The following is an 8,755-nucleotide window of genomic DNA, read 5'->3' as shown; positions in this document are numbered from 1 at the left end:
AAACCACCGCAGAACTACAACCTGGGTTCTTTAACTGTTCTAGAAGGTTCTGCTGCAGACAAGAGTCCCAAAACCCAGAAATGTCTCGGCGTTTCTTCACTTCCTGTTCCCTCATTTCCAAGTCAATGTGTTTCTGGTTCAAAGCCTGGTCCGGTCCAGTATTTAATCCAGGTCCGGTTCAGGCCAGAATGGTGGTGTCCTGGTTTTCCCCCAAAACTCAAGTCAGAATAACAACTCAACATTTACTTTGTCTCAACATTCTATTAGAACTTTATTGAAAGTAAAAAAAAAACGTTTCTGACTTTAATTCTGTTTTATAAATTCAATTTAGTTCTTGTGTTTTATGAAGAAGCAGCCTGTTTGATATTTTACAGCGACGACAGCATCTCTGTGAGCGAGCGTCTGCTGGAGCTCGTTGTCCTCGATCCACTTCAGGGTTTGTGGTCCTGCAGCCACACCAAAGCCCTCAGTCAACCCCCCCACAGTAACCCCCCCCCCCCCCCCCCCCCCCCCCGACACCCCCAATACAACAACAACACAGAGAAACTAATGTAGTTATTGGCAATTTAATAATAAATAAAAAACTTTAAGCAGAAAGTCAGAGAGTGAAGATGATACGAGTTCGGTCCAAACCGGTTCTTCCTGGATTCCTGTCCTCCTGCTGTCTAAAAGACCATGAACCAGAACCATGTTGAGGTCCTTGTCCTTATTTACATACATTTCACTTCCTGTGATCAGAAATGTGATTGCAGCTCTGAAGCCAAACTGGATCTGGTTTGAGGGTTCAGGATCCGTTGGTGCTAATCTTCCAGATTGAATTGACAGGAAGCTGCTCTTCATCTAAAAGTCCTTTGTAGATAAATCTCCAGTAGATCAGCAGCTTCCTGCAGCAGTGATCCAGACTGATCCGCCTCTGTGGTTCTCCTGTTGACCCTGTTGACTCGGCCCAGTTCAGTATCTGTACTTCATCAATAAATGGACTCTTTAAATATTGAATGTTAGTCATTCTGCAAACAGGGTTCAGGACTCCGGAGACCTGCAGCTGAGCAAACACCAGCGTCTGAAGGCGGATGACATCACACGTTCAACTCACTCCGAACAGAAGTGCAGACAAATTTGCTAAAATATGAAGTGAAGGGACCGGACTTAAATTAGTACCTGAAATCTTCCAAAATCTGCAGCCGACGTTTTGACACACGGCGAGGAAAACTCTCAAAGGTCGGAGCAATTATTACACAAATGAATAAGAGCAGTGTCGGTGTGGCACGGAGCTGAAACGTGGCCCTGGAGGCGGCTCGGTGTGTGTGTGTGTGGGGGGGGGGGGGGGGGTGCTCAGTGGGGGACCAGGCTGCTGGCAGCGCCAGCGATGATGCGACACGTCAAATAAATGTCCACATGGGAAAACGCTGCTTTCACCTCAAGAACTCAAGTCGTTCTCGTTGTGTTTTGGTCTTGCAGAGTGTAAAAGGTCATAAGTGTCCAGGAGGTGGTGAAACCAACATTTTACTGAGGAAAGACTTCAAACCGACTCTTAACCCCGACAAACCCCGGTATGAAGGCGAAGAAAACATCAATATCATTTTATTTTCTCACCACAAACCAAAAACAAACTGCTCCATATTCATCAAACATGCATCTTCATGCAGACTTACAGATCTAACCAATGTATGAACAAACAGGAGTTCCCCAAGGCGTGAATCTCGGTCCTCTACTGTTTTATGTCTACATGGTCCTCCTCATTCAAATTAGGAAAAATAACAACACAATAATTGATAAAAATAATAATGAATAGGGTCAAAATAATAGTTGTTGATGCCAAAGAAGTCAGAGCCACAATCAGGCTCCAATCAGAAATATCACAATATATAAGGTTTTGAGCAGATTTGAAAGGACACCGCTGTGACACCTTTTTGTTTTATTTGCATCATGGCCTTTCCTCAAACCCATCTGAGGGCTTCTTGTGGAATCCAGTTTGTGTTTTTATGTGTAATGAAGATTTTGACCTGTAGGGGCTGCAGTCGGGCCTTTAGACCTCTGAAATGTAAAAGCCATCCAGATTTATAAAACTCACCAAACATAACAAATGACTTATTTGTGGCGAGATCATGAAACGGCTGCAACACATTCTTCTTTAACTGACTGACGAGCGGCTCCTCGTTCTCCTTCATGTCTGCAGACTTCACAGTAAGTTGCTGCTGACAGATGCGGTCAGCTTTGTCTGCCTTGGTTTATTCGCCCAATCAGACACCCCGGCTGATCACTAATGTCATCCCAACATCGCCGGTCCTCGTAGGCCGCCGCCCACCGCCTGGACTCACTTGTTACCGAGTCATTGTGTATAAAGTAAATCAGCAGGCGAGCGAAAGGCTGGAGCTGAGTCATCTCATCTGGGCAGCCGGCAGCCAATCAGGGAGCGAAGCCTCGGCGGGGTCCACCCTTCGGGGAGCCGCTTCGCTCCAGGTCCAGGAACAACCGGTCACTTTTTCCCCCCAAACTTAAAGCTAACATAATTATTGAAAGGTTGAGCGGCGGACACATGCCAGGCTCTACCTCCGACATACGCTGGAAAAGCTACAGTGAACATCAACACACTTAATGACACCTGGATTCAGGGTCGGACACTGCCTGCCCTCTTGAAGACTTGAGGATGTGATCCCCCCCCCCCCCCCCACCCTCGGACCCAGACTATAAACAACAACCTGCCAAGGTCTACCTGGGTCTTACAGGCTTAATGACACCTTTATTAGTCATCTGGTCGGACGCCCCTGGTGGCAAGGCTCTCCCCTCCGAGCTGGAAACTGTGGATCACTGTGGCCGCTGACTAACGCACTGTTTACATACCAGAGAGGGCCAACACTGGGGGTGAGGCCCACCAAGACCTGGACCTGGACCTGTTGCTGCTCAGACCTAAAGAGATCCCTCACAGGTAGATCAGGTTGTTGGTTCCCAATGAAGCTGACTGGACCCCCTTCCTGGTCTACATGGGTTCATATGATTGGAGTCATAGTATTTAACATTTACATGGTCATCGGACCACCGATGGACCGGTGATGGAAACTCATAACGAGGAAATTGTTAAAACATATTTTCCGTACAGTTGTAGTGTCAATTCACAGTTGGAAGCTACGTTATAAATAAAATTTGATTGATTGAATTTTTATTCATAACTGTTGCAATTTTTGGCAAGCTGTTACTTTTTAGACATTTATCCAAGAATCGGTACTTTTAACCACTCTTTGTCACTTAAAGCTATTTCAACCATTTATACCTCTCTTTTAGCTAACTATTACAAACTGTTTCTACGTTATATTTCTCAAACTACAATGAAACATTTGTAATTTACTTTTAGCGAACTATTTTAACCATCATTATCAGGTTCGGACAGGAGATGTCGGGCAAAGCTAATGTTTTAAATGTTGTTTCTCATTAGCTTAGCTCACATAGATCACTCAAGTGATGGCTGTTTTGAATTTTCCCTATTAGAGATATTTCAGTATTAACTACTCCGCCTTTGTATTCCATGTGGAGAAGAGCAGGTCAGCAGCCATTTTTAAACTATTTTTATAAATAATCACTTTCTTCATCATAAACTTTATGACTTTTTTCCGTGTCACTAATTCCTCCATAAATCCGGGAAGATGTTAAATAGGCTAAAGGTGGGCGATTCCAACGAGCCAATCAGACGCATTGCTCCCTCCTCGCATGTCCTGCAGGAACCAGATGACCTGAATCTTATTAACTTTGGCATTTTTGGGGACATTTCTATGTTCTGGGTGGAGTTCAAGTTTCAGAAAACATGATTTCCATATGCAGTCATGTTCAGTCATGAAATCATGTTAAAATGTTTGGCAGCATAATAAAACGCAGAGCGTTAAGTTGCCATAACAAGACGAGTCTGCATGCAGGACTCGAACGGCGTACGCTGGAACGTGGCAGCGGCGAGCGGGCTCCGCTCTGCAGCAGCTCCTCCAAAGAGCAATCAGCAGCAACGGCAGCCGGCCAAACCAGCCACACGTTTACAAGCAATTAAAAAGCCATTTATCAGGACTCCTTAAAGGTGCCGAACCACAGTCACACAGTCGCCGGCTGCTGCGGTGAACCGAGGCTGAGGCCTCCGCCGAAGAGAGAAGAGAGCCGACGGATTCCAGCTGCAAGGATGGAGACGAGGAAGAGGAGGCCTCCTCCTCATAATCCTCCACATCCTCATCATCCTCCTCCTCTGTGTCCTCATCATCATCCTCCTCCACGTCCTCATCATTATCCTCCTCCTCACTTCAGGGTTCATCAGATATGTAGATTATAATATTAATACTGACGGCCTGCTTTCATCTTACAAAGAATGCACGTTCCCTCAAACATTGTTGTTGTCTAAAGCTAACGTTGGTTTTGACGTCTAAAGCTAACGTTGGTTTTGACGTCCAAAGCTAACGTTGGTTTTGTCGTCTAAAGCTAACGTTGGATTTGTCGTCTAAAGCTAACGTTGGATTTGTTGTCTAAAGCTAACGTTGGTTTTGTTGTCTAAAGCTAATGGTGGTTTTGTCTTCTAAAGCTAACGTTGGTTTTGTCGTCTAAAGCTAATGGTGGTTTTGTCTTCTAAAGCTAACATTGGTTTTGTCGTCTAAAGCTAATGGTGGTTTTGTCTTCTAAAGCTAACGTTGGTTTTGTCATCTAAAGCTAACGTTGTTTTGTAGTCTAAAGCTAACGTTGGTTTTGTCGTCTAAAGCTAACATTGGTTTTGTTGTCTAAAGCTAACGTTGGTTTTGTCGTCTAAAGCTAACGTTGGTTTTGTCGTCTAAAGCTAACGTTGGTTTTGTCGTCTAAAGCTAATGGTGGTTTTGTCTTCTAAAGCTAACGTTGGTTTTGTCGTCTAAAGCTAATGTTGATTTTGTTGTCTAAAGCTAACGGTGGTTTAAGAGTGTAGGTTTTTAGGAGACCTAATTTAGTTGGAGACTTTGGTTCATTTAAATGTAAATAAATGTGCAGACCTGGTCCTGGACTTCAGGATCATCTTTGGAAGAAAAGCTCCAGGTCAGCTAACGTGGTCTGGATTAGTCTGGTCCCTGTGGTGTTCATGGCCTCCTTCCACGGACGCACAGCCAACCTGGAACCCTGGAGGTCTACATCCTCCGTCTAATCAGGTCCAGTAGGGTCCTGTAGTCCTGGGAGATGAATGCATGTATTCCTGTTTATTCATTTGTTGATTTGGGGTCCAGCACATCCTGCATCAGGTCTGAGATCCCTCTAAACCCGGGTCCACTTCAGACAGCACAGATGGTTTTCCACACAACAACCCGACACAGTGAAAGTATGTTGTCGTACAGACTGTTAAAGCTGTTAATTCAGAATAAACCTCTGTGACTAATGCATTTCCTGTCGCTGGTGAAGAATGGAACTCAAATCAGATGAAGGTTTAATTACAGCTGCAGGAAAGGAACCAGAAACCCTTCATAAGATCCTTAGAGATGGAAATAGAAATGTCGGCGAGAAGCTAAGCTAATAGCTAAAGCTGAAAAAAAATTGTGATGAAGGAAAGTTGCTTATTGTTTTAAGTTACCATCAACTCACATTATTACTAATATTACATGAGATTAATATACATTTTTTGGCACTTAGCTCGCACTTTAGCATGCTACATATTAGCATGAATCCCCATCAGGTGGAGATCCGTGTTGAAGTGTTAGGTGTAGTGCAGGTGATGAAGGGGTGAGTGGGTTCAGTAGTACCCCCCCCCCCCCCCCCGGTAGCCGCCTGCAGCCTGCAGCGGTTTGTTAAACCAGAGCTCATTTAGTGTTTTACACACTTCTTTAAACGACTGTGAGCCTGGCTGGTTTCCGACGGCGACCAAACCCGCCCATGGAGGCGACAGCTTCGCCCTGCGCCTGTAACCACAACACCACAACAGCAGCATGACTCACTGTCAGCCTGCTAATATGGATTCCTCTCTATATGAGGGCCATAAATGTGATTAAAAACAACACTTGCCATGCTGTATTTCTGATTATGGCGCAGACAGGATCCGAACCCACCAATAAAACATGTCTTGGAGCCACATGGAGACGATAACATGAACACGGAGCTTCACGTGGAAAAAACATGCAGCAGATGTGACCAGAGTCCACCTTTATGAAACTATTTTATTCATTTTTTTTTTGCAGTATACTGTGCCAGCAAAGACTAAAATAAAGCATTAATGTTATGAGCAGAGCTAACAATAATAAAGTTGGTCAGACGCTGTGTTATGTTATCCTTCGTTACATTTACTCCTACGACAAGTTGTAATCGGCCAGAATGAACTAATTTTACAACCGCTCATTATGTAGCTGCTGAACACAAACATGGAACGCCCCGTCACTTCTGTCCATGACAAAGATTTATTTACAACGAGGTGGTTGCTTCCAAATATGGAGTGGCCTGTTGTATAACAGCAAGACCACATCGTTAGGTTGAGATGACTAAACTACATACATTGATGTATAGCAAATAGCAGAGGACCAAATGTTGATCCCTGTGGAACACCTTTGTTGTTGAAGTATTTTTTATGTTGCCGTTTTGTTTGGGTCTATGTAGTGAATCTTTGATGGAACAACAGTGTATTTCTGGTGTTTTTATTAGTTTGTCTCAGTAGTTTTTAATGTGCAGTGAAACCTGTTTGACTATTTTTAGCGTTATGTTTTAGTGCAGGTGTGGCGGGTTGCTAAAGGGCCTCGTGGCGCGCTGTTTGCTTCGGTGGGGCCATGTGGGGGAAATGCCCCATTTGTCAAGTGGCCATCAGTCATGGTGGCAGGTCTGAGATCAGTGAGGCCAGTCAGGAAGACACAACCGTCTCTGTCTGCAGTGCTGCCGCTCGCCACTTCAGACCTCACACACTCACACACACCAACAACACACAGGAGCAGCCGACGTGCAGCTGTGGGACTCCAAACTTTAATCCACATTTGGAATTCCTGCTAGCTCTGAGCTAACGTTAGCTCTGTGTGTGTGTCTTTGTGTGTGTGTGTGTTTTGACTGGTGCGTCAAGGATGGCAGGTGCTGCAAATTCCCGTCAGAGGAGGGGGGTGGACTTGAGGTTGTGGTTTTGGGGTCTCGAGACCACCGTCGGTTCTCAGTGCGCTCAGTCTGATCAGACCTGACAGGTTAATGAGGGGCTGAGGAGAGTCCAGAGTCCCCCACCACAACACCACATCTCTGCTTCTGCAGGATTAGAAACTGATTCCTTTTCTCAGATCGTTGTTTTTCTACTTTATTGATTTAATTATTTACTCATTTTTATTTCCTTCCTTTAGATTTGTATGTATTTATTCCTATTTCCTTTTTATATTGTATCATGCAATATATTATTATAATATATATATATATTAATTATTTATTTCTATAAATTCTATTTTAATTTGTCCTTGGAAGTTTGATGAAATCACAATAAATCTTATAAATGTTTGTCTTGTTAAATGTTTTGTAATTTGCGTCTTTTGTTTTCATCATGTAAATATATTGTGTGAGAACAATGTAAAATGTTCTTGTAATTAAAATAGATTATTTAGGTGTCTCCACATTAACACGAAGCATCGACTGCTTTATAAGACAGTATCAGGTTCCTCGGGTCTGCCGCCCCCTACTGGACAAAACAGATAATTTGTTAAACTCCCGACGTACTTTACCTTCTCCGACCTGCTTTCAGGTGTGAACATGAATCCGCCTTGTGTCGGAGTGATGACGACGCTGGTCGGAGAGAAGCGTGTTGAAATGCAGAGACGATAAGACAAGTTTCTTTATCTGAAGCAAACAGGAAGTTTCACCATCCAGACTTCCACCTGCAGGTTGAACTCTGGGAAAAATGCTTCACGATGTCAGGAATGTATTTATCAGGTTCGTCGTGACGTCACGGCCGTCGGATTCCCAACCAATGACGTCATTTCTACGACTAATATCTTAGCTGAATATATGAAATAATATATATGAACAATAAATCTGCGTCTCAGTTCAGAAGGTCACCATGTCACATGGGAACTCAAACCAGGATGGAGGGATGTTTATGGAGACGACTCCAGTAGTTTTACATTCGTCTAATTTACAGAACAAATTTAAAACGTAAATATTAAACTGAAATTGAATTGAAAAAATAATTCAATATTAGATTTTATTTTAAAATAGAGAGAGAGAAATTGGGGCACTTGTTTTGTTTTTCAATTTCTAATTTTTATTCCTAATTTGCCTATCTCTTGTAATTCTTTATTGTATTTATTTATTGCTTTAGTTTGTATTTATTCCTAATTTGTTTTTTTATTAGTGACCATGCAGCGTGTTTGTCTGCAGAGTGAGTTCGCCTTGTTGTCTGCAGGAATGTGTGTGTGCAGTGTAAACAGCACTGTTAGCGCTGGCTGTTAGCGCTCCCTGTTAGTGCTCATTCAGCCTTCCAGAACTCTGGTCTGCATTATTGTGGCGGATCAAGGAGCTTTTAATGAGACGCAACGTTGAGCCAAGTTAGTTAAAGAGAGAAACCAGCAGCTCGAGGCAGGTACCAGGGTAGGTACCTGGGTAGGTACCTACCCAGGTACCTACCCAGGTACCCGGTATACCTACCCAGGTACCTGGGTAGGTACCTGGGTAGGTATACCGGGTACCTGGGTAGGTACCCACCTGGCAACCCTCAGAAACGTGAAGTACATGAAGTTTTAATGCAGCATCATAACGAAGTCCCGACACGCCAACACTAATCAGAAGTTGTTTATGGGATGTGAACCGGCTTAAAGCTCAACAA

Source organism: Eutrigla gurnardus, assembly GCF_963514095.1.
Source record: "Eutrigla gurnardus genome assembly, chromosome: 21".
In the NCBI taxonomy this organism is placed as follows: Eukaryota; Metazoa; Chordata; class Actinopteri; order Perciformes; family Triglidae; genus Eutrigla; species Eutrigla gurnardus.
Note: the sequence above shows the minus strand (reverse complement) of the source record.